The following is a 25,381-nucleotide window of genomic DNA, read 5'->3' on the forward strand; positions in this document are numbered from 1 at the left end:
GCCCAGTAGTGGCAGCGCTGGCTGGTAGTCAGGAAGGCAAGATGGCCTACAAGGGATTCAAAGGGCAGAACAAGGCTTTCCTAGCTTCCCTTGGGACTCCGGGCTCAGTGGTAATGCAGCCCAGCCCTGCAATTACAAAAACAATGGCCTGAAAGCCACAGCTCAGCTGGTTAAACAGCGTTGAACCTGAGTATTTAGCAATTTGTGAGCATAAACGCATATAGCCCTGTGAAGCACACACAGAGTGTTATTTCTTAAATTACAAAATGATTTTCCAGGTCTTCGATTTTGATACATGCTTCCCCCACCAATTTCATTATTCAAGTCTTGATCTCCTTCCCGTGTCTGAAATCTCTGGCCCACACCGGTGACACAGAATGCCAGGTCTAGGCCTACGCATACCACCAAGGAAAAAAATGACAAAAAGGTTGTGTTGACTGCCTCTCGATGTTTATTAATACGGACACACGGCCCTTTCTGGGTTTTGATGGAGAGGCAACAGGGATCGCCCTGGCGCTGGTACGCACCTTTTCTGTTTCCTCCAAATGCGCCAGCCAAAACTAATGCACTAACTAATTTGAAAGGACACGTATCAGTCATGATCTGGAAAAAAAAAAAAAAGTGCTGGTGCATCACAACCTGTGTTGTGTTTACACCACCACAAACAAGCACTGATGATTTATACGTGTGTGTGCGTGCGCACGTGCATCTGTATTAGCATTTACTAAAAGTCCATTACTGTACATAGCTCAGTAGACTATCGATAGAGTCTTCAATTTTCCCATATTCCAAATTCTTGGCATATACGTGTTCCTTCATTCATTCGTTCACTCCTCAGATGTCCAGGGTCTCCTGTGTACTTAACCACTAAGGACAGGAAGATGTCCTAATTGATCTCACATGCTGGGGACAGGGGTGAGGTGGATGTGAGGAGAAAAGAGAAAGTTGTCAGGACACACTGTGGCATGCAGTGTTAAAAACAGCACAAAAGTTCTGGAAGGAGTCACTGATGCCAAGCCCCATGCCCTGAAATCTAGACTCGGCTACAGTTTTGGCTTCTCCCAGAAACGGACTTGGAACGCACTTGATCAGGAATGACCTCGTTAGCACTGGCGAGGTAGCTGCCTGACAGACCCTTGCTGTCCCTAGGACAGTGACCTGTCACAACCAATCTGCTGTCTGCTGGCTGAACATCATGTCCTGCTCCCTTCCACCTATAGAGGTCTTTCATTCTGTACAGCTTCTAGAGTTCCTTTCGTCTGCTAGATGGGATGCTGCCCCGTTCATGAATCATTGAAGGAGGCCAGTAAGATCTTTAAAATGTTCTCAGTTGAATTTTCTCTCATAACACCTGTGATGAAAGTGAAGACGGTAAGCCCGGCCTAGGGGAGAGCTTCCCGTGGCTCAGAGGCAGCAAGAGGGGAGTTTTACCAGACACGTCTGGGCTCAAGCACCAGCTTCCGTTCTTACCCCTTGTGTGGCCTGCGTCCATTTATCTAACATCTCTGATCCTCAGTTTTCTCATCTGTGAAACGGGAATAATAATTCCTATCTTTTCTGGCTGTCACAAGCATTAAAGACGACACGTGTGAAGCCCTGGGTGTTGTCCATATTTTTAAATGGTAGATGTTATTCGCTTGAGTAAATGGAGTACTGCTGTAGGCAAGAACGCATCTTGCTGTAAAGTGGACCCCTGCGTGGTGGATGTGTTTGTGTTTGAAAGTAACGTGTGTGACTGTCACAAGCAGTTGGGGGTGAAAGAGGTAAGATCAGAGAAGCGGTTGGTAGTCATGGTCTGTCCACACTGGAAGGGGCTTCATCCTACCCAACCCCATATATTTTTCAAGTTTATTTACTGATTTTGAGAGAGGGAGATAGAGAGCATGGGGAGGGGCAGAGAGACACAGAGACAGAGGACCCCAAGCAGGCTCCACGCTGTCAGCTCAGGGCCTGACGCGGGGCTCGAACTCATGAGCCATGAGATCATGACCTGAGCTGAAATCAAGAGTCAGACGCTTAACCGACCGAGCCGCAACCTAACCCCATATTCTAGAGATAGGAGCCAGAGGGCGGGAGAAGTCACTTATCCCGAGCCTCCCACTGGGCCTGACCAAACTGTGGTCAGCCTCCTGTGAGTCCTCCTTCCGATGAGACCTCGTCCCGGGGCCTGTCCTGGACCTGCCTCGCCCAGTTTGAGGAGGAATTCTGCGGAGTCGAAGAATCACCTGCCCTTCACACTTGATCCTGGGTTTGCCCTCAGCAAGAATCCCAGTGAGTTGATGTAACAAGAACCTCCCCTTTCCCTGATGTCTTCTCTTGTAATTTCCTGTCCACTGACCCCTCATACTGCTTCTGGGTTGTAAACCCCCTGCCGTCTCTGCGTCCCTGGAGATGGAGACGAGACAGGTGTCCCTTCCCCACTGGGGTCCTGAACCACGTCTTCTTCGCTGTTCTAGCAAATGGCAAAATACTGCTTTTCCTTAACAAGGTGATGGTGCCGACTCTTTAGGCCCCTCAAAGGCCTGATTGGGTCTAGTTTGCTGAGAAAACAGTCCCGGCAAAGCGTCAGGTAGCCGGATCTCCCAGGTGCTGGGTGCGGGCGCCAGGGAGCCGTTGCTGTCGTCAGACAGAAGGACGCATGATTCTGGCTCTGCCTTTTATTTCTTGGCTTTCTGTGTCCATTCCGTTTGGTCTTCCGGGGTCTCTGTTTCTGGTGGACTGACACTCAGAGACTGCTTCCAGGCGGCTCAAATGAAGCATCGTCATTCGGGACTGTTGTGAGAGACTATTCCAGTGCAGGAGAGAGATCCGCTCCACTGTGAGCGTGCAAACACAGGCCGGCACCGAGGGGACATCCAGCTGGGGGTGGGGGGTACCCAGGCCATGGAGCACCTAGGCTCAGCCCCGAGCTGGGCTGTCTCTGGTTCCCACCTAAGGAGACCCCCAAGCTGCCAGCTTCCATAGCCCCCTGGGGACAGAGCTCCTGCCTCCTTCTCCAGACCGGAGAACGTCTAGGGGTCCGCGGCCCTGCCCCTCCTCGCTGCCAGCCTTTGGGGCGGGGGGGCACTTTCCCTGGCCTTTCTGTTGCTCAGAAGAGGCACGTGCTGCGGGCCACGTGTGTTCCTGCCCTTCCCTGGTCCCCTTCCCCCCACTAGGACCACAGACTCCTGGGGCTGTGACGTCACCGTGGAGACAGACATGCCCTGGAGGGCAGACAGAAGCCAGACAAGCTGGGAGGCACTGGCGTGCGAGGTGCCCAAGGAGCTGGGCCCCAAGCCGAGCCCCGCAGTGAGTGTCTAAGGCCTCTGGCTCCAGAGCTGGGCTGACAGGAGACCCTTGGAAATCCTCGGCACTTCCTTCCCTGACCCCCGCCCCCAACTGTCCCAGTGCGGGTGCTCACTTTTCTCTCAGGGCTAACGTAACTGCTGAGCGGCTAGTGGGACCGGATCGTTCCAGGCCAGCACCCACACCGGCAAGCCCAGAGGGGCGGGCTCTGTGCTCAGTGCCACAGGGAGGTGCTAGAGCAGTTCCTAATGCTGTCACTCTGCCTTCCAGGGAAGCCAGGACGGTGGATTCACCACAAGGTGAATCTGCAAGGCTTCAGTTCCATATTTGCAGACCTGTGGGCTTCACGAAGGGCCCAGAAAGTTCCCCGGCAGCATTTTCATCTCCATGACCTTATGGACGGGCCAGCTGGGCGAACCCAGTGATGGGGTTCCCTGGGAGGCTCTGGCCTGTAATGCCAAGCAGGGCTCCACTAGGGTGGGTGAGATCCCGGCTCCTCTCCTCTGCAGGGAGCTCCCTCCCTCCATCCACCCCCAGCAAAGCCGGACTAGGGGCTCCATCTCCACCCATCAGGGAGCTTCTGGGGACACACTCCGTGCAGGCGATGCCCTGGCAGACGCAGGCTGCTGACTTCATTCCTACTCGCAGGGGGCCCCCATGGCAGACGGGAATGTAATAAACACTACTTTGTGGGAGGTTCACTGAGAGAGAGAAAAGACTTGGATTTTGGCCCTGCTCTGCCCCCACGAAGCCTTGAAAAATGCACTTGGCCTGCGGGAGCCTCAGTATTCTCAGCTGTGAAATGAGAGCATCAGCCCATAGGAGGCATTTAATAAATGCTGGCAGGATGAATGTTGAGTAAGTGATTCCAGATCCCTGAGCTCCTTACGACCACACAAGGCACTTTGTTGTTGTTGTTTTTCATCTTATTTTATTATTATTTATTATTAGAGAGAGAGCACAAGCAAGAGAGAGGGGCACAGGGAGAGAGAGAGAGAGAGAAAGAATGCTAAGCAGGCTTCATGCCCAGAGAGGAGCCCAGCGTGGGGCTCAGTCTCAGCACCCCGGGATCATGACCTGAGCTGCAATCAAGAGTCAGGTGTTTAACTGACTGAGTCACCAGGGGCCCCTGTATGAGGCACTTTGTATTCACACCGAGCCACCTCCCTCCTCAGCCTGAGCCCAAAGCTGCAGGCCTCCCCTTTCTAGAACTCTGAAGTCACCCCCTTCCTCCCTTCTCTTCCTCCAAACTCCCCTAACCTTCCCCCTTACTACCCGTGGGGCCAGGGGGCCAGCGAATCCCAGTTAATCCCCAAATCCCAGTCATACTAATTGCTTTCTTTCTTGTCCTTACTTGTCTCCTAACTCAGGAGATGAGGCTTCAATGAGGCAGCTGTCCCAACAACAGGTGCCTGGAAGGGAAACGGTCCTGGCCTGGAAGAGGCCAACATTGTCTCCATGGACCCACGAGTCAGGAGGCTCCCTGGACAGTGTCCCCCCAAACCCACAACCACCCAGCACTCCAGAACCTGACTTTATTCAGAAACAGGGTCTTAGCAAAGGTAACCAGTTAGGGATGTCGATGGGATTATATCAGATTAGGGGGGCCCTAAATCCCATAACGTGTGTCTTTACGAGAAGAGGCAAGGATGCAGAGAGACAGGGAGAACAAGAGGAAGGGATTGGAATTCTTTTTCCATAAGCCAAGGAACGCCAGCAACAGGAGAAGCTGGAAAGGCCAGGAGGAGCCGAGAGCCTTTACAGGGAGTGTAGTTCTGCCGGCATCTTGATCTCAGACGTCCAGGCTCCAGAACTACGAGAGAATCAATCTCTTGTTTGGGACACGGGGTTTGTGGTGCTTTGTTAGCGAGGAAATGAATGCATTCCTCAGGCCCCCCGGGCCCCACTACCACGTTTAAGCCACATGGCTGTGAACTCTGCGGAGGCCTGACCACCTTCCACCTCCTTCTGGAGACCTGCTCCACGCCCTGGGGTTCAGGGAACGTGCACAGGCTTGCAGCCATCGTCCACCACCACGTTTTTTTATCACGTCCAGGAGCCAAGCAAAAGTGCATCAAAAGAAAAGCTGTGGGGGCGCCTGGGTGGCTCAGTCGGTTGAGCATCTGACTTCGGCTCAGGTCGTGATCTCACAGTTCGTGGGTTCGAGCCCCACGTCGGGCTCTGTGCTGACAGCTAGCTCAGAACCTGGAGTGTGCTTTGGATTCTGTATCTCCCTCTCTCTGCCTGCCTCCCACTCGCTCTGTCTCTCTCTCAAATAAATAGAAACATTAAAAAAAATAAAAAAGAAGAAAGAAAGAAAAGCTGTGGACATTTGGCTTCTCCAAACTGCTTGCCTGGTTTTCCCGCGGTTCCTTCAGGACGCGACGCGTCAGTTTTTGAGCAAATCTCAGCTTGCTCTGCAAGGGACAGTATTCGTTTGTTCCTGCGCGCGTGCATCCTCACACACAACCTTTATTTCTTGATGGCTCACTACCTGCCAAGCGTGTGCTCAGTGCAGAGCACGGACTCTACCCCTTCCCCTGCCCACACCTCAAAGCTGTGAGCCCCTCAAAATCTGTAAGTACCAATGAGGTCCTGCTTTACACTTCATTTATCTGGTTTTCTCAGGCAATGAAGTAGAGCTGAGTACTAAGGGCCACCAAATCAGCCATTCGAGACCCAGAAGTGGGAGGAAAGGACAAGACATGAAACGCAGAGGACACCATCTCTGGCTGTTGGGCACAGCGCAGGGCACTGGCTGGCTATAGTGGGCAATCGGCTGGGTAACTGGTGGACCCGGCGTCTGGTCTGGTCAGACTCTGTTGAACTGCTTACCTCTCTGGGCACTGTTTTCTCCTCCACGCACCAAGGCTTAGTCTGGGTCCCTAGCGTTCTTTACAGCCTTGGCATGCTGGGACCTCTCCAGTCTATGTCAACTGCTGGAGAAACTTTCTAGCCTGACTTAATAATACAAGGGATTTCAAGGATGAGCAGAAGGCATTGTGTCTCCTGGGTTATTACTGTGTGTAGGTGGAGGCAGGAGTTTCCCCGATCACAATCCTACTACGTGCAATGGGCCGGTACCTAAGCCTGGAGAGGTAAGGACTTCATTGCCCTCTTCAGGGAATTTACCATCTAATGGGAAACAGAGCAGTAAACAGGCAATTGTAAACATTACAATATGGTGTCATAAATCTTACACTTCATGCTATGGAAATATAAAAGGGTCCCTAGCCCAGGTGGGTGGGACACTATAGGGGGGGAAAACCATGGAAGGCTCCCTGGAAGAGGTGATGCCTGTGCTCAGTTTTAAAGGCTGACTAGCAGTTAGCCTTTAAGGTCAAGGGCTGGAGCATTCAGGCAGAGAAAACATACTCAAAGGCTGGATATGGCAGAGTGAGCACAGAGGAACGACAAATGTCGACAAATTCATTTTCTTTTCTCTTCCTTGTAACTGCCACCTCTTTCATCTCTTATCCACAGCTTAACACCTACTCGCCACCCTCTGTTCTCCTTTCTTTTCCTCTTTCTCTTCCATTCTCTGAAGATGAGGACAGGAACATCATCTAGTGAGTTCAGAGCTACTGAGGGAACAGAAGAGAACACCAGTGTGGTGACACTGGAAAGGTGGCTCTGTGTCAGCCTTCATGGAGAGCATGGCCCCTCCCTGTCCCTTAGGCCCCCTCTGCCCTCCTGTGGAGACCCTTTTCCTTTTGAGGTGCATCCCACCGACCTATAACCCCTCCGTCTATCTCTGCCAGGACCGTCCACAGATTCCCGGCCACGTCCCTACTTCACGGGGACCCTGGCACCTAGCTCCCTGTCCTGCACTCCAGCCCCAGTCCTGACAGTCACTTGGATGGAATCAGCTTCCGGCACCTTGGCCTCTCAGCTCCTCGATGCCCAAGTACACCCTGCATCCCCAAGTACACCCTCCTCTTCAATCACCCTTTCCCCTGATTGCATCCTGGACTTTCTCATCACCCAGGACTGCTCTGCTCCTCTTTCTAATCAGAAACGGAGTTATCTCCCTCTGTGACCCGGCTCAGGCACTCAATTCCTCCAACTATACCAGTTCTCTGACCTCATCAACACCACCAATTCGCTGATTCGAATCCCTCCCCTACCCACCCCAATATCCACGCCTGTCTTCACTTTCCTTTCTACCTGGCCCAAATTTCTGGCCCAATATTCAGACACTTTACCAATATCCTTAATTGCCTTGCTTCATTGTCTTTAAATCATCCTTGGCTACTCCTTTCCCCTCATCCTCCACAGCCCATCAATCACCAAATTCTGTTGAATTTTAAATAACTTTTCAAATCACTCATGTCTTTCTGTCTCTACTGCCCCACCTTGGTCCAGGCTTCCAGCATCACTGTCGGGACAGCCAAAAACACTGCTAGCGACTCTTTCTTTCTTTCTTTCTTTCTTTCTTTCTTTCTTTCTTTCTTTCTTTCTTTCTTTCTTTCTTTCTTTCCTTCCTTCCTTCCTTCCTTCCTTCCTTCCTTCCTTCCTTCTTTCTTTCTTTCTTTCTTTCTTTCTTTCTTNTTCCTTCCTTCCTTCCTTCCTTCCTTCCTTCCTTCTTTCTTTCTTTCTTTCTTTCTTTCTTTCTTTCTTTCTTTCTTTCTTTCTTTCTTTCTTCTCTCTATTTCTTTCCCTTCCTTCCTCCCTCCTTCCCTTCCTTCCTTTTTTAAACTATTTATTTTGAGAGAGAGAGAGCACGTGTGCACAAGCAAGAGAGGGTCAGAAAAACAAAGAATCCCAAGCAGGGCTTGATGCGGGGCTCAGACTCACAAACTGTGAGATCGTGACCTGAGCTGAAACCAGAGTTAACCTAAACTGACTGAGCTACCCCTCCGGCACCCCAGCTGCCCTTCTTTCAATCCTGCTTCTGTAGCATCAGCTCTGGGGGAGGGGGAAGCAGCCTCTGTGATTTTTTTTTTAATGCAAATGAAATCAGTTGTGTTATTCTCCTTCTGAAACCCAACCTTTCACAATGGCTTCTTCTTCCCCTCAGGATAGAGTCTTCACAAGGCTTCAGAGTTCACAGTCTGGTCCCCACAAGGCCTCTGGCCTCACCTGTCCCCAGCTCAAACTCTAGCTCTTTAGCCACAGTTTCTTTGGGTTCCGTGACCACTGCACGCTCTAACCTGAAGTCTGGGACAACAGAGTGTGGCCGGAGGCGCCCTGGGGCCCTGCCATTCTCTCTTGCTATATGACTTGGGTGCTTCCAAAATTAACATTCTAGGAGTCAGGTCCCAGCTTGTCTGATTTCTTGCAATGATATCCTTCTTCCTTCCAGAAGACAGAAGACGAAATGTGGAGCACGGACTGGGAAGGATCCTGTGGACCCTTTCAATGCCTCCTAGTTATTATAATGAGAATAATGAAGTGAATGTTTATTGAGCGCTTCCCACATGTAAGAGGCTAAGCACTTTATATGCATGATGTATTTACTTCCCAGAAACCCTATGAGGGTTGCTTCATGGAAGAAAAACCTAGATCTCAAAGAGGTTACAGTAACTTGATTGAGGTCACAGAGCTGGTTACTGTCAGAACGCAGATCTGAGCCTCTATCAGTCTGGTTTCGAAGTTCATCCTCTGAATCACTTTGTTACACTGAATAGCTTGATGGGCAGGGATGGGTACCTCATGGTTTAGAAGTGATTTGGGGAAAGATATGTTCAAACTGTTACTGCTTTTCTCAGGGCACCTAAACTAAGGACCAGCCCTGTTTCCCAAACTATAAATCTCAGCGTCAAAGCAAACCATCCAAGCTCCAAAGACAGACCTCCCCAACTCTTCCATCCTGCTGGTCTTCAGGTCTCTGGGCAGACCTGGACCCACACGCGTGGTATGTTTCCTTGAGAGCTCAGCTACAAGTTTCTTCTCTACATGTGCATCTGACTGAAGCAGGTTCCACCTCTTCAATAACCCCCTGCTTCCACGCCCTGGAACAACTCTGAATAATTTCCAGCCGATAAAGTACTCGTGGCTGAAGGTGAACAGAGAATGCCAGTTGAGGATGAGAGAAGGTACGAAGCATCTTGCTGACCCGCTGACATGGCCAGACACTCTTGGCTGGGCTTCAAGTAAGTGTGGCCCTGGGAATAAGCCACCTGCCACCCGCTCGCTCAATCCACAATTTACATAAGTGCTCAGCATCCCTTTCGGTCCTAACAGGTTCTGGAGAAGCATGAGGCAGACTCTACTTCAAGGAGCTCAGTCTCATGGGGAAAACAAGAAATGCACAATTAAGGAGCGCCTGGGGGGCTCAATCGGTTGAGTGTCCGGCTTCGGCTCAGGTCATGATGTCACGGTTCCTGAGTTCCAGCCCAGCTCAGAGCCTGGAGCCTGCTTCGGATTCTGTGTCTCCCTCTCTGCCCCTCCCCTGCTCATGCTTTGTCTCTCAAAAAAAAATAATAATAATAAAGAGAAATTTCAAAGACGAAATGCACAATAGAAAGATTAGCATTAAGCAGTCAGACAGCAGTGTAAGAACAGAGCACAAGAGTTTTTCAAAGGCAGTAACTCCAGTACTTGCTAATGATGTGAACCCGAGTACATTTTGCTTAGCCTCTCTGAGCCTCAGTGGACACATCTGTAAAGTGGAAGCTACTTCAGTTATTTCAGTAGCTTCTTGTAAGGGTCAGTGGGGATAGGGTGTGAGAAAGTGATTTATAAATGCAAGAGATTAGTATTGCCTCGTGGGCTTTGAAAATTAAAAGGGAGATCCAAATGCAGAGTATTACTATTGCCCCGTAGGGAACAAGGCAATTATTAAAAGGGCTTTAAAATGAATGCAGACTGTATGAACCTCTGTCTTGAATGCTCTTTCCTCTGGTGTCTGGAAAATGCTCTTTAAGTCTTTCCTCAAACATCACATTCACGGTGACTTCTGTCCTGACCACCCTATTTAACCATTTAACCATTCCCTCTCCTCCCTCCCCTTACCACGCCATATTGGAAGAGCCCTAATCAATTTATGTTTCTTTTCTCAAGTAATTGCCTTCTAACACACTCACTCGTTTCCTCTTTATATTGATTGTGTACCATCTGTCTCCTTACACTAGAATGTAAGTTCCAGGAGTGCAGGGCTCTTTGTTGTTATCCTTTTCTTTAAGGTATTTGCAATCAAGATGAGTGCCTAGTACATAGTAGGTGCTCAGTAATGTTGGTTCAGTGAGAGAATGAAGAGTGAAATGCCCGTGGAAGGGCAGCCCCAGCAGAAGTCATTCGGGGAAGGGTGAGTACAGGAGACAGAATACAGAAATCGACAGCGTGCTCTGGTAAGGGGAGGGCTGAGAGGCTCATGACTGTATTGAGTGAGCTACTAGCACTTCCAAATCTCAGAACAAAACCAGAGGTGCCCCTTGAAGGTCGCTAGAAGCTGTTTGAATCCAGTAAAAGGAATTCACCCCATACGCGAATAGCAAAGGGACTCCTGTGTCATTGCGGAAGAAAACTGTGAGTAACTTCACGGAAAATAATTTCATTGTGTGTAGTAGTTTTCTACTATTATATAACAAATTATCCCCAAACTCGGCAGCCTAACAAACAAAGACTTATTCTCTGAATGAGTTTCTGTGGGTCAGGAATTCAGGCAGCTCTGTGGAGTGGTTCTGGCTCAGCTCTCTCAGAAGGTTTCAGTGAAGCCCTTGGACGTGGCCACAGTTATTTGAACGCTTGTCTGGAGAAGAAAGAGCTACTTCCAGGATGGCTCATTCACATGGCTCTTGGCAGGAGGCCTCAGGTCCTTGCCATGCAGAACATGCTGGAGTGTCCTCATGACGTGACACACAGAATGACGTTTTCCCCAGAATGAGCGATCCAAGAAAGAATAAGGTAGAAGTCATAATACCTATCATGCCCTAGCCTCAGAAGCCACAATCTGCCATTTAGACGTTATCCTATTGATACACCGGCCTTCCCTATTTAATGTAGAAGGAGATTACATAAGAACATGAATACCAGGAGGCAGGGAGTATTTAGCGCCTTCTTGGAGGTTGGCCACCATGGAATGTAACTAAGGAAGGATCCAGAATGCATGAGGGACCACACAAATCTATGCAAAGCATTCATCACCTCCTACCAGCTCTCTCTAGCTCACTAGAGAAGGCTGGCCGGAAGGCAGCCTTTGTGCCATTGGCTATCCGGAGCAATCCAGGCCTTCAGTTATATACACTCCCCAAGGAAAGCTGTGTATGGAAATATCTTTGCTTCTTTGGGGGGCCTGACATCCTCTGCTTGGGACCCCAGATGCTAGTTCCAGCTTGTCAGTACAATTCTCTTATTGATCCTTCCATAGATGAACATAAGGGCCGAGGAAGCTCAGAGTCCAAGAAAGGAATGACCCCCATGGCCTGAGGAAGATGACCAGGGAAAGGAACACCTACGATGCCCTTGGAAATCTTCTACCTTCCCTCAACAGTAAGCCTTTTTAATTGGCCAGAAATAGATGCATCAATTAGGAAAGAGTCCTGTCCAGTGAAGGATTCACAGAAAAGGAAAAGAGCCAAAGAAAGGGAGTAGCTTTCAGGATCGGAAAGCTCTAGGGCCAGAAAATACTGAGTTACATCCCTTCTCAGGCAGGCCCGTCCTTCATCCAAATCACGGGTGGCATTTGCCTCTGTTATTAATGACCCCAAAAGACAGACAGCATGTATTTGTGGCAGCATTGAGGATCTTAGTGTGAGATTCTTTGGGCTTCTCAACCAGGGTAAAGAAAGAAAGTCTCCTTGTTCTTGTGCACCAGTATTTTCTCCTTATTTTTGATTTTCTATAAAAAGCAGCCTATGCCAGAGCGCACCACCATCCCATGTCACAAAGCCAATCAAGAAGGCTCCAACCAAGTATAAAACTGCTGGGTGCCAGAGGTGAGGTGGGTGGAGGGACGGGAAGAAGGGGTGAAGGGGAGCGGGAGGCACAGGCTTGCAGTAATGGAACAAATAAGTCACGAGAACAAAGGGTACAGCATAATCAATACGGTCAGTGGTGTCGTAACATTGTTGCCTGAGGACAGATGGCAGCCACACTTGTGGGAAGCACAGCATAGGGTACATACCAGCGCCAGCGGCTCCTCTTGCTCAGGATGAGTAAAAACTTCTGGCAGGGGAGGGCCCGTGACCGTGGTGCAGGTAAGTGGAGAGTGTAAGAAAGAAATGGAGGCTTGAATTTTGTGAAAGCCTCAGAAACATGCTTCATTTCAGAGAGGTAAAACCAGGCGCTCAGTGAGTGCAAAAGGAAAGCAGCTGAAAATGCTTCCCCTCCAGTTCCTTTTTAAAAATTTGTTTTCTTATTTAAAAAACCTTTTTAATGTTTATTTTATTTTTGAGAGAGACAGCATGAGTGGGGAAGGGCAGAGAGAAAGGGAGACATAGAATCTGAAGCAGGCTCCAGGGTTTAAGCTGTCACCACAGAGCCTGATGCGGGGCTCGAACCCACAAACCGTGAGATCATGATCTGAGCCAAAGTCGGAGGCTTAATCCACTGAGCCACCTAGGTGCTACCCTCCCCCTCCAGTCCCTTAATAATTACAGTAACGGTTATTGCAATTAACATTTATGGAGAGCTTACTTTTGCCAGAGACTCTTCCCAATGTCTTATATCTACTGCCTTAAGTAATCACAGCAACCCAACCACCTCGGCATGGACATCCCCACTTACAGATGAGAACCCGGATGACTGAGGTCGGCCAACCTGCCTAAGGTAAGAGCTAGGCAGTATTGCAGTCAGAATCCAAATTCTGGCAACCTCGCTCCAGAGCCCAAAGGCTTAACTATGCTGTGTTTTAAGGGCTTACGTAAGGGACCAAATACTGCTAAGTGGCATTCATAAAATTCATGGTGAGGTTCACCTCCACAGGCTAGAAGTCTTCTAGCTTATTGGGAGGTGAGCCCCATTAACTGGTCATTTCAGTAGAGCCTGGAGTGCTGTTGAACCTTAGGAATTCCAAGGTAGCAGGCAGCATGTAAAAGTTCTTTTGTTTTTGTCCGGGAAGAAACCCATGTGCAGACTAAGTGCGCTGCCCAGGGAAGCCCAGGCCTCTCCGGCCTCGGTCTAGCAGAAGAGCACCAAGCAGTTACTCCACGTCTGTGCAGGACGCCAGGCCATCCCACTCCTCCCCGCTTGACCTAAACTCAAGCTTAGTCTTGGAGATGTGACACGTCTTCATCCTGTATGGTGAGAAAACACCACCAAGGGCCAGAGGCAGGCAGCAGCCCGAGCTGTATCCTCTGCCGACAGTTTGGTACACCTCAAAAAGATGAGCACTGCTGGTGCCTGGTTTCAGCCTAGTTTCCCCAGGGAAGCCAGCCCTTCCGTGACTTCTCACCTTCTCCTGCCCTCCCTCGAGAGAGAAGGCTCTGGTGCCTCTTCCTCTTTCTGCTCCCGCCCCCTCTCCTCCGCTCCCATTGCTGGTTGAGATTCATTCCCAGTGTATTTGACCCTAAGGAGCGAGACCCAAGACAGAAGAACTTCTTGGACGGTCCTCAACTTGAAGAATCCCAAGAACCTATTCCGTCCATTCTTCTCCCTTGGCGACCTCCTCTTTTCCTGGTCTCCTATGCAAAGCTTGCTGTCACCTCAGTTTGTCAAAGAAGGTGCCTTCTTAGCCCTGTTCTTCCTTTCTTATCCTGTATGCCAATGACATGGGTCAGAGAGGGCGACTATAGCATCAGACAGCCTGGCCTTGAAACTCCACCCTGCACATTAGCCCTGTGATCTTGTGCAAGCCACTTATCTCTCCAAGCCCACACCTCTCCCTCGGTAAAGAGGGGAATCCTAACAGTGCCCATTTCACAGAGTTGTTGCAAGATGGGGAGTAGAAACAAAATCCACATGTAAGTGCTCAGCACAGTACCCTGCACACAGCAAGTGCACACTAGATGTTAGCTGTTAGGCTGATTAGGCCAGCAGCGGAGGGACTGGTGAGCTGGACCACTCGTCAAAAGCAGCCCCTCTCAGGCAGCTTGTGAGTAAGCCACTTTCCCAGACCAAGGGTTCCCGGGGAATTGCTCGTGCTGCCGCCGCCTGCGGTAACAGGAAGGACAGAAGGCAATTATACAGCGTGTAACAAAAATTTCATTTCTAATGCCTTTCTCCTGCTGGGCCACTTAGAATCCAAACAATGACAACAAGGCGGGGGTGGAAATGAGAAGGGCAGGCACATTTTGAAGGAGCCTGGTGACGAGTGGACAGACCCCAGGACTCACTGTGGCTCCCAGACATCTGCAGGGGCGTGTCCTTGGGGCCATGGCTGCTGCTCTGTGCTGAGCTACAGCGCCCTGGAAGGGCCGTCTGCCCAGGCTGGCTATGGGCCTATTGATGGGCCCCTGGGGGCTGAGTCTGCCTGGATTCACTTATCATTCTCTATCTGGGAGCAGACTGACATCACTCAGAGTGCTCCAGGGAAAGCCAGGGGTCCTCCCTCATTCCCCTACCTATCACTGTAGACAGCAAAGCATTCCCCTGTCTCCTTCTGGAAAACGTGAAAATCCCTGCAGGTGCCATCAGATTACAACAAATCGGCCAGACTGCACGAAGCTGATGTCTAATACATACATACATCATTCTTTTCCAGGGACCGCCCCCCCAAGAGTTTACTTCTCGGTTGTCACCCCGCACACTGCTCCACACTCTCTCAGATGGCCCTGAAGCCTCCAGGCCTCTGAGTTTGGGACATTGCAGCAACATAGCCTCTTCCACCCAGGGGCAGGGGGAGTCCCCAGGCCCCAGTGCATCATCTCTGGCTCCTCCCTGCACTGGAGTCAGAGCCAGCAAGAGCCTCCGCTCCTCCGCAGAGAAACACTCCCGTGTCCCCTGGGGAGAGAAGAGGCTACACCCTCCCAGGGGCCATCCCAGCTGTGAAGGGTGTTGATTTAACCCATTTATCAGATTGAGGTGAAAAGGACAAGAAGAGGGGAAATGTACAGCTCAGAAGGGCACGTTGCTCTCCTTTCTTTGGACCCAAATGGGAACAAACCAAGTGGTGAATCCTGTAGTTTTACTCCTCCACCCACATGCACTGACACTATAATCAAGCTATTTTCCACACCTATGCATTTAAATAATATGATTCTATTGTTTAAAAAAAAAAAGAAAGAAATCTTCAATGACAATGGTGATAAGGACCATCGAGAGGCAGGGGTGTATTCATGTTGGCTTCTAACACTATTAGAGTAATTTAAAAGGCTGCAGATAATCTCACCCAGAGCTGGTGAATCGGCAAACTGCAAACCCTTGGTGTGCACGTAGCTACCCAAAGAGCTGGAGAGCTTGCACAGAAGCCCAAAGCCAAGTCTTGGAGTCCTCTCAGGGTCATGAGAGGCCCTACTGGAAGATGAGGGAGGGGAAGTATGGTGCTGGGGTTCAGCTAACAGAGAGGCTATAAACAGGGAAGGGTTCCTACTGAGGAGCTGAACCACACTGTGCAGCTCCTGCCGCCCATGGCTTTCAAGCATGTCCTAGATGCAGAGCTAGATGCAGAGCTCCGAGCCAAATGGAGAAGCTTGGGTTACCAAGCCCCGTCTTGATGGCTTGGAACTAGAAAACTTATGCCACTCCTTTCTGGGGGCACTTCAGTAATAGGAGAGAGCACACCATGTTTCTGGACTAAGAGAAAAGCTACCCCGTTTAGGAGTCAAGAGCATCCAGGATGACCTCTGAGGGGCCCAAATGATCTAAAGGGTTAAAGTCCTGGTGACAATGTCCCAGCAGAAATGGGACTGAGTAGGCAGCCATGCTAATATATTTCCAAGGCCTCTAATCTCAGGTTACTGTGACAACCTGACTCTGGGAGATATGGCTTGGGATTCTGACATTATAAAACCTCAACGTTGATTCTCCTCTCCTTTACCAGTGGCTAAAACACCTTCATTGCTGGAGATTCATAGGAAGGGAGAAATGGCGGTTGGCAGTCAGAAAATATGAGCCACTAGAAGGAGCAGCATTGGTTCAAGGAGGTCTCATTACCCTTAACCCCCACCCCACCCCACCCAAACTGCTATTTTCACAGCCATGCTACTTCCTCGACACCAATATATGACTTTCACTCACAGGGAAGATGAAGGCAGCTCTTTCTAGGCCAAGTCCACATGACTTTCCCCTTACACGTGTTTACCCACAGAACAGTGACCAATCTAAGACCAATCTAACATTGTCAATCTCAAGTGAATATGAGACCAGGTTTTTTTTTTTTATGAGATTCTGAGCTCCCTTTGTTTTCTCTGGTAGGAAGAGGAAGAGAGGGTTTCTTTCAATTTCAAATTCCATACATTATTGCATGTTTTAGACAGAAAGAATCCAACCTTTCAGGTGAAGGTAGAAAACGGACTAGCCCACAAGCATCTTTACTGGCCTTATTCACCCCTACAAACCTGCTAGCTTATAGAGCACAGGAACCAAATCAATATAGCCAATATGTCACTGCCAGGAGGGCACGAGTGGCTACCAGCCTTGGGGAACATGACGTGCTGCTAAGCTGAACTAATCACTCCTTGGCATTTCAGGAGCAGTTGGGTTAGCAGACCACAGTACATGCATAATGAAAGACAGTAATTCCCCCAAAAGGGGAGAGCAAGAAGAACATAGTGGGTTGGCCCCTAGAAGGGGGCAGATACTATTTACACAGGTCATATCGGTGATTCTTAGAGGCCAAAAATCTGTTTTAGAGAGAAAGAAAAAAAAAAAACAGGAAGATCTTGGCAGAGAGGAGATTGGGCTGCATCCTTGATTTCAGCAAAAAGATTGAATCTGGGGGATGGCCCCTCCACCAACAATGTCAGACCTGAAGAATTTAACATGATAAACTGAAGGAGGCAGAGGGGTCAGTTGAAGACCTGAATCATGCTTCCTCTAGTCAAAGAAGTATGAGCTTTTATGAGAGATGATTTCCTAACCTGCGTACATATGAATCACCAAGAAATATTGTTAAAATATACATTCCTGGGTCTCAGCTTGAGATTCTCATTCAGCAGCTCTTCAGAGAAGAAAAAAATTCCATTTTTAACCAGCTTTCCAGGTGATTCAGAGGCAGGGAGTTCATTAAAACAGAAAACAACCTTTGGAGAAATGCCTCCCCAGACCTCTACAACAAATCAGAATCTCCCATTTTCCAAGCATCTTTCATCCCCAGGTTGTGCAAGGAAAGTAGAAGGAACTCAAAATGTTCTTCAAGAGACCAAGGTTGGGGTTATCATGGCTCTCCCTTCGATCTATGTCTAACCCTCTCAAATCTCTTCCCTACCTGATGTCTGATTTCAGAGACGGCATCATTCCCACTCTCCACCCCACCCCCCCCCACCACCGATATGCTGGGAATCCTGAACACTAAGCAAAGAAGTCAAAGGCAGGAGGCTGGTACCCAGTAAACCAGCCCACTAGTTCTCTTGCAATTGGTCACATTCATCAAGGCCTCTCTCTCTCTCTGCCCACCCTCATCAAACCCAACAGCAACAGAGAGAAACATGAGAAGAATTATTTCTTTTTTAAGTGGTCCTAATGCCGCAGGATGAATCAGGGATAAGCAGAATATTTGCACGGGGTGGAGGGGTGGTAAGAATCACGGATCACCTAGTTCCTGGGAAGGAGCGAGGATTAATCTGAAAGGTTTACATCCTGGTCAAAATCCAGAAATGATTGGATCTGCAGAAGGAATTGGAGAGAGATCCACGAAGTGCCTTGTACCTCACCAACTTCGGGAGCCCCCATCACATAAAGTAGCGGGGCAACTTCACTCTCTCAAACAGCTTCCCTGTGGCTGCGAGCAAGGGCCTGTCCCCACGGAGCTGCGGTGCTGCGACTTGCGTCCATGGCGAAGCCTGCTGTGTAGACGCACACGCACTCTCTTACCTCTGCTCTTCAAGAGGAACCACTCACAGGCTGCCCGCGCAGACAGGGATGGGGACCCGCTCTGTCTGGCTCTTAGAGCTGCCTCTTGTTTCCGCACGCGGCTCTGTCGAGCCTCTTGGTCCATTCCAGAGTTGAACAGTCACCCTCCGCTACTGCCCCAAACATCACCCCCATTCCCCAGGTGGAGGTGAGTCTGAAACCTCAGCCTGCCTCCTAGATTGGATCTCAAACGCAGAGATGGCGAGGAAGACCGTAAACTCAGGACCAAGGACAGCGGCACCACCGGGAGTGGGCGAGGTGGGGCAGGCTCGGCCTTGCCTTCCGTCCTTACAAACCGAAAAGTCTCAGGTCGCGCACATCCAGACTTGCCAAGAGCAACCCTTCTCTCTCCCTGGAGGTTGGAAACTCTGGCCGCGCGCCCTGGGGTCCCGGACTTGGGTGCGGGGCAGAAAGTGCCCCCCCCCGAGATCGTCGGGGGCCGGCCGCCCCGCGAAGCCCCGGCTCGGCAGGGCTGGCTCTCCGCGCTGCGCGCTCGGCGGGGAGGCTGCCCCGGCACCGCCCGCTAACGCCCGGAGCGCGGATTCCCGCCGGGGCCACGCAGGGGATGCCGAGAGGGAGCCAGAGGGCACGATGGCCGCTGTGTTCCTGCCCCCCCTGGGCTGGCGGCCCCACGGAGAGTCGGTGGAGAGCCTGACCGCGGGCGGGTCGGTCCCAGGCAGACGGCGCCAGATTGGCCGGACAAACTTCTGGTCCCGGTCGCGCCGCCCTCCGAGCTCCCTGCTCCTCTCCCTGCGACCCGCCTCGGCCTCCGGCCGCCCGTCGCTCCGTCCTGCGCGCGCTTACCTTCAAGCCATAGGGCGCCCGGGGGCAGAGACGGCGCCGGCTGCTCGAGGCTTCCGGCTCCCGCCGCATCCACGCGCGGCCGCCCCACTGGCAGCCGTCCGGGCCGCCGCTCTCCTTGGCGGGTCCCTGGCTCCCGGCCCCGCCGCGCCGTTCAGAGCCCCGGCGGGCAGCCGCTTGGCCGGCGCCGGCCCGCGGGGAGCAGGGGACCGGCCGCGGCGGGGCGGGGCGGGGCCGGGCGCGGGGCGGGCGTGCAGCGCAGGGACCAGGCGCGGAGGCGGCGCGGTGCGCGCGGGAGGCGGCCGGTTCCGGCACTGAGGCTGGACGGCTTCGCGGCGCGGGAGCACCGGAGCGCGGGAGGGGGGAGGGGGCGGGGCCGCCCTGGCCCACGGGGCGCCCCGGGGCCCCGCCCCGGGGACAGGCCCCGCCCCGCCCCGCCACTCTGCGCGCGGCTGTGCGGGCTCGCTGCGCCCCAGCCTGCCGCGAGCAGCGAGCCGCTAGAGGTGGCGGTCCGCCCTGGCTCTGGTGCAGGTGGTTGCTGAGGCGGGAAGTGAGCGATCCACTGCCCAGTGCGGCCTCCCCAGACCCCCAAAGTGAGTGACACCCTGTATATTCAGGGCTGCAGGTGACCAAGCATCCTCATTGTCTGCTATTTCCCTCGGAGAAGTCAGAGGATAAAGGTTGGAGGAGGCACAGCCCATCCAGGGAGTCGCGTAAGGAGGAGCCATCCAGGGGGCGTTCACAGACCTCTGATCTTGGAACCCCTGTGGTCAGTTCTGTTGCTTGACTCTGTCAGGGGGAAGCCTGCTTGGAGTTGACCTGAAGTGGAAATTCAAAAGGGGGTCGGTCCCTGGGGTTCCAACTCGCCCTTGACTACAAACGGAGGTAGCCTTCAGCAGTTAGTTTTTGACTGCCTTCCGAATGCAGGTTCTGTGCCGGATCCCGAGGTCTCCGAGAGGAATCAAACCAGGCCTCTGTTGTCTCTGCCAGTGCGGTGGAGACCTCTAGGAAACACCTGGGACATAGCATAGCACCACAGCACCGTGGCTTAACCAGGGGCCGTGGAGCACAAACAAGGGAGACTTCATGGGGACTGGCACCCAGGAAGCAATACCAGTTCCCACCCGGGGGGAAGGCAGCACTACATGCCAGGAGGAGGAACCCCATGGGTAAAGAACTGACTGCACAGAGCAGGGAGTCAGTCCACTGCTGTGGGAGCCAAGCCACTCTGGGCACACAAAGGTTAAGTCTGTATTCTCCCAATGACCCACACGATCACAGAAGGACCTGGCCCCCCACCGTCATCGCCCTAGAAGGGGAAACTGAGGGAGGCTCAGTGAATTGGACTGCCGTTCCAGATTCCACAGAGATCCAGGGCTGGGCCAATCCCCCATCTGGGAGGTGCACACCCGCACGTTGCTCAAACACAGCCATCTCTGGAGGTAATTGGGGAAGGGGAGAGGCTGTGAGTGGGCGCATGGCACCTCTTCCCCTGCCCCCTGCCTTTGGCACTATCTTGGGCATCTGGTCTGCCCCCCATCGCTTTGCAGTCTTCATAGGGAGAAGATAATTTAGCAATCAGGAATCCCCACATTTTGCTCTATTTGCTTTTAAAGCAATGAAACATTGCAGATATTGTTGAAATCTCAGTGTTCTCCCTGGTCTACTCCTAGACCATTCTTTCCAAGGTTTAATCCACTTAAGGAAGGACTTGGTGCCTTCCAGCTCAGCACCTCTAGTTCGGTCCCGGGACAGAGCCACCCAGTGGACAGCCACCCTTCTGATTAGTCAGGGGACCTAGATTGGCGTCCTGCCCCTGTCACATACCAGTTGTGTGACTTTGGCTATGTAGTTTGCTATCTCTGAGCCTCAGTTTCTCCATCTTTAAATTGGAGCTAGGAATACGGCTCTCTGTGGGCGGCATTGAGGATAATAGATGAGGAAGTATGAGACAAACTGTAATATGGGTACCCCCTGGCTGCTCTGCGGTGGCCTCGCTCACTCAGGAGCGAGAAGGGGAGAAACATGACCTCCACGGGGTGTGCCAACCCAAGGGCACTGTAGCGCTGTGCTGCCGCTTTTACCCCAATCTTGCACAGCTGAGTGGATTTCACGCTGGCTGTGAGTGAGACGGATGGATCTTTTAGTTTTCAATTAGCAAACGCCTCGCTCTTTAAACAAGCAGCACAGCAAACAGATGCACTGAGTGATTGATGACAGTGAACATCTGCGGCCAAGCGGCAGGCAGCTCACAGCCCCCCCCCCACTCCCCCCCCCCCCCCCCCCCCCCCCCCCCCCCCCCCCCCCCCCCCCCCCCCCCCCCCCCCCCCCCGCCACTTCCCAGGCTGCCAGGGCCCTCTGGAGGTCATCACCAGCCTCCCCTGCTTCTGGGCAGCAGTGTACCCAGCCGCAGTAGGCCAGGCAGGGTGGCCCTTTTCCTTAAAGCTTTCCTGGAAAGAGTGACTCAAGAGCCTCTGTGACTTTCTCATCCATATGTCCCAGAGCCTCAGAGTCCAGAAGTTCTCCCTCATGTGCTACCTTTATTTGTACCTTTTTATTGTTGAAAGTGGTAAGCAAATGGTTACTAATGGGTGTTAAGGGCAGAAGATGGTGGTGGTTTTGTTGGCCATGATGACGAGGAAACAAAAAAACAGAGCCAACAGAGAATGAGGAGGATCTAGAACTTTCTCTCGTGCTCCAAGAGCTACCTTTTAGGTAGAGAATGAGGCATGGCTAGAGCTTAGAAGGAGAGCTCCTTACTGGCCTCTGTCAAACTCTGATGCACCCACAGGCACAGCCCCTCTTCCGAAAGTTATTCCACAGAAAAGAAAGGAAATGCCATGATGGGACAGAGAGGGGCAGAGGGGGGTCAGAAGCAAAGCAGAATTGGAGTCACACGGGACTTCATTCATGTCCTAACAGCCTCGAGAAAGTTCTCAATATCTCTGAGCCTCAGTGTCCTCAGCTGTAAAGTGGGCATGGAGATCCATACTGCGGTGTTATCATGAAGACCAAGGGGGAGCCACAACCAATACATCGTGGGGCTCGATACATTCTGCCCACTTTCTCCTCTTACAGGAAACTGCAGATAGAGGAGGCACGGACACCCAGTGTTCCAATTCTAGATTCCTTAACCCACCTCATCAATGAAGACTGATTTTTTTCCTTCTCTCTTTTGTCATGTAGATCCTAGCCATTTGCAAATGACTCTGAGGACAATAAGGTGGCAGTCTTTCTGGGTCAGAGGAGGTGGGGCAAAGAGAAAATAAACACGTCCTTTTTATGCTTTATTATTTCTCTTAAAGTGCCGAAAACCTCGGGGAGGTGTGGAAGTCTTGGTCACTGATGTCCCCGGGAGGCCACAGTCCCACGTCAGTGTGATCTAGTGAAGGGAGCCCAGTGCCTGAGGATGGGGTGAGGAAGGAGACAATCCTTCTATTTTTTAAAAATAATTTTATTTATTTATTTATTGAAAGAGAGAGAGAGAGAAAGCAGGCTCCATACTCAGTGTAGAGCCCAACCTGGGGCTTGATCCCATGACCCTGGGATCATGACCGGAGCCGAAGTCAAGACCCAGACACTTAACCACCTGAACCACCCAGGTGCCCCCAGGAGAGGTCTTTTTAAAAGGACAGAGGTTCTGGGTACTCTGACCATAGCCGGAGGGCAGAGGGAAATTACCCGTGTGCTAATATCTGCATGTGTATTCATGCAGAGGATGATTTCCCCACTCGAAGATTTCCCACATCTACGCAAAGTGGACCTTAATGGATATTCTTTGCCTCCTCCTATTTCGGAACAGTGAAGAATACAAGTGCAACCCCCTTTAAGAAAGTCTATTCTATATTCTTCAGAATTACAAAACAGATAAATTAGAGTGTAAATATCCATCTTATAAACGTATTTAATTGCTTGATGGGAAGAGGTCATAAAAATACACATTTATTTGTACCACCCACATTCATCGTCGCATTATTCATAGGAGCCAAAAGGTACAGCAACCCAAGTGTCCACTGAATGGGGAATGGATAACCAATATGGGGTCTGGACATACAAGGGAATAAATTAGCCTGGCTACAAAGTGCAGGTTTTCAGCACTTGGAGAGAAAAAAGTGGAAAAAGGGTGAGTTTATTCTGTTTTTGTCCCGCACTTCCTCTGACTCAGGACAGTTGTTCTCAGAGGCATTGCAATCCTGTCCCAGGCTACAAGACACCTGAAACTTGAAGGCATTACACTAAATAATCTGGTCACAAAAGGAGATATACTGCATGATTCCACTTATATAAGGTTCCTAAAGAAGTCAGAGTGGAAGGTGGTTGTCAGGGGCTGGAAGGAAAGGGAAATAGGGTGTTTGTGTTTAAAAGGTAGAGAGTTTCCGACAGGGGAGATGAAACAGTTCGTGGATGGATGCTTGCACAACACTGAACGTACGTAATGTCATTGAACTACACACACTGCACTACAGAAGGGTTAAGACGGTCAATTATTTGATGTGAATTTGACTATGATAGAAAATCTAGAAACCTTGTGGCCACTGCAGTTGCTATATGTGTGAAAACAAAATCAAATTACATGGAAATTACCAGGTAGATAGGTGGGAAAGTGACGGAACTTAGGAAGCAATCCATCTATATGTGACTTGCGAAGTTGTATAGGGGTAACATGATCAGTATTGCCTCCTATTTCATAAGCCTTTTCTGTAGATATTTCTCATCAGCGGTCTCATTTACCTCCAGTAGCCTTGCGATGTCGAGAATATCATTAATTTCAGAGAACCCCAGAGAGGGTTGTTAAAGCCCCCTCCCTTCCAGAAGATGGGAACAGACAACGAAATCAGGATGATAGCTTTACAGTAGTTTGCAAATGCAAGGACCATGCTACTCGGGTCTCTCATTTCTACTTGGGTACAAAACCACTCTCGGGTTTTGAGAGTGGAGTTGTGCCGTCCAGAGAAAGCTTTCGATAGTGAAGAAAAACCCAAACCGAGCTTTCTACGTTGAGGATGAGCGAATCAGGAGCCGAGGTATTTTTAGTCTCTGAGCCAGCCTGCGCCTCTGCATGTGTTTGCCTCTGCATGTGTTCGCCGTGGCTGAGGACTACACCCAGCTGCTCGTGCTCTCCCTGCCCCTGATACAGTCAGGGTACCGGGCAGGTGACGTGGACGTAAGAAACAAACATTTGGGCAGTTTAAGCAGGAAAGGAATTCATCAAAAATATTGTACTAGCTCACAGCACCACGGGGGAGAGAAACAGGCTTGCGAAGCAGACGGGAACAAAAAGCTGGATGCTGTTAGGCCTTCAGCTGAAATCAAGCCCGCCCAGCAGTGCAGGGAGAACTCAGTTAGTGCAGGTAAACACAGGGCACCTGATGGCTCGGCCACCGCTATTGGCCTCAGACACCGGCATCCCCCTGGCTCTCTGTGACGCTGAAAGTTGTGGCTCCTTGTGCAGCCTCTAGAATGGATGCTCCACTCACTCTCCCTGCCTCTGAGTCACCAGCTCTTGAGTCAAAATCTGGCGCACCTGCTTGTCATCGAGCTGACCGAGAGCCATACAATGGGAGTGTGTGGTTGAGGAGTCCTCCAGCTTAGGAATGGACAGAGCATTACAGAGCCAAAAGGCAGTAACCCCTACATCCCAGATGTGAAGGAAAAAAGAAATCAGAGTCCTATCCATCCCACATTCTGAATGCCACCCAAATCTGTTCACTTGCTGCCACCATTCCGATCCAGGTCACCACCCTCATCTCAGGCAGATTATGACCAAATCCTTTTCTGGGCCTCCCATCTCCAGCCCATTTTCCACACTGCACAAAGATGCTGTTTCTAACACATAGATCTGATTGTGTCACTCCTGATTAGAACCCCCCCAAGGCCTTCCCATTGTCTTCAAGATGAATTCTAATCCTGTTAAAGAGAATTAGAAGTTGGCCATACCTGTCCCTTGCCTCTGTCCACCCTCATCTCTGCTAACATCCATCCTGAAGTCTAGGAAGAATGAATGAATAAATGAGTTTTAGAGAGGGTCACAGAGATTACTTGCTCCAGTTTCCCAGATGTCAGTCCTTGAATTGGATGCCAGAGAAACATCTGGGAAACAGAGAGAAAAATACAGATTTGATCTACTAGGTCAGAACACAGGGGGCAGGGGTTAGGGTTCTGTATTTCTAAACCTCCAGCCAGTGGTTCTGAGCACCAGCCGGGTGGCAAGGCCCTCATCTAATCAATATCCTTTGTTTTGCATATGAGGAGCCGAGGCCCAGAGAGGGTAAATACTAACGGTATAGCAAGCCAGTTTGCTGTTGTAATGAAACAAGACTGTGACCACAGTTAACCCGACACATTTAACGTTTTATACATCATTATTGTGCCTCATGATAATTAGGCATAAATAGTGGGTAAG

At 50.9% G+C, this 25,381-nt stretch overlaps 1 protein-coding gene and 1 non-coding gene across 2 annotated transcripts in view; one reads left to right on the forward strand and one right to left on the reverse strand.

Annotated features, from left to right (window-relative positions):
- Positions 1 to 19,036, reverse strand: part of DRD2 (dopamine receptor D2) — a 61,899-nt gene extending 42,863 nt beyond the window's left edge. Inside the window, exon 1 of the mRNA XM_039229219.1 lies at positions 18,982 to 19,036. The gene's annotated coding sequence lies outside the window, so the exon portion shown is untranslated. The remainder of the gene's footprint in view (positions 1 to 18,981) is intronic.
- On the forward strand, positions 5,382 to 5,466 carry TRNAR-UCG. Its single transcript has one exon. It is a non-coding gene; the product is annotated as a tRNA-Arg (tRNA).
- Positions 19,037 to 25,381: the final 6,345 nt, after the last annotated feature.

Source organism: Hyaena hyaena, unplaced genomic scaffold (genome assembly GCF_003009895.1).
Source record: "Hyaena hyaena isolate Hyena2069 unplaced genomic scaffold, ASM300989v1 scaffold_36, whole genome shotgun sequence".
Lineage (NCBI taxonomy): Eukaryota > Metazoa > Chordata > Mammalia > Carnivora > Hyaenidae > Hyaena > Hyaena hyaena.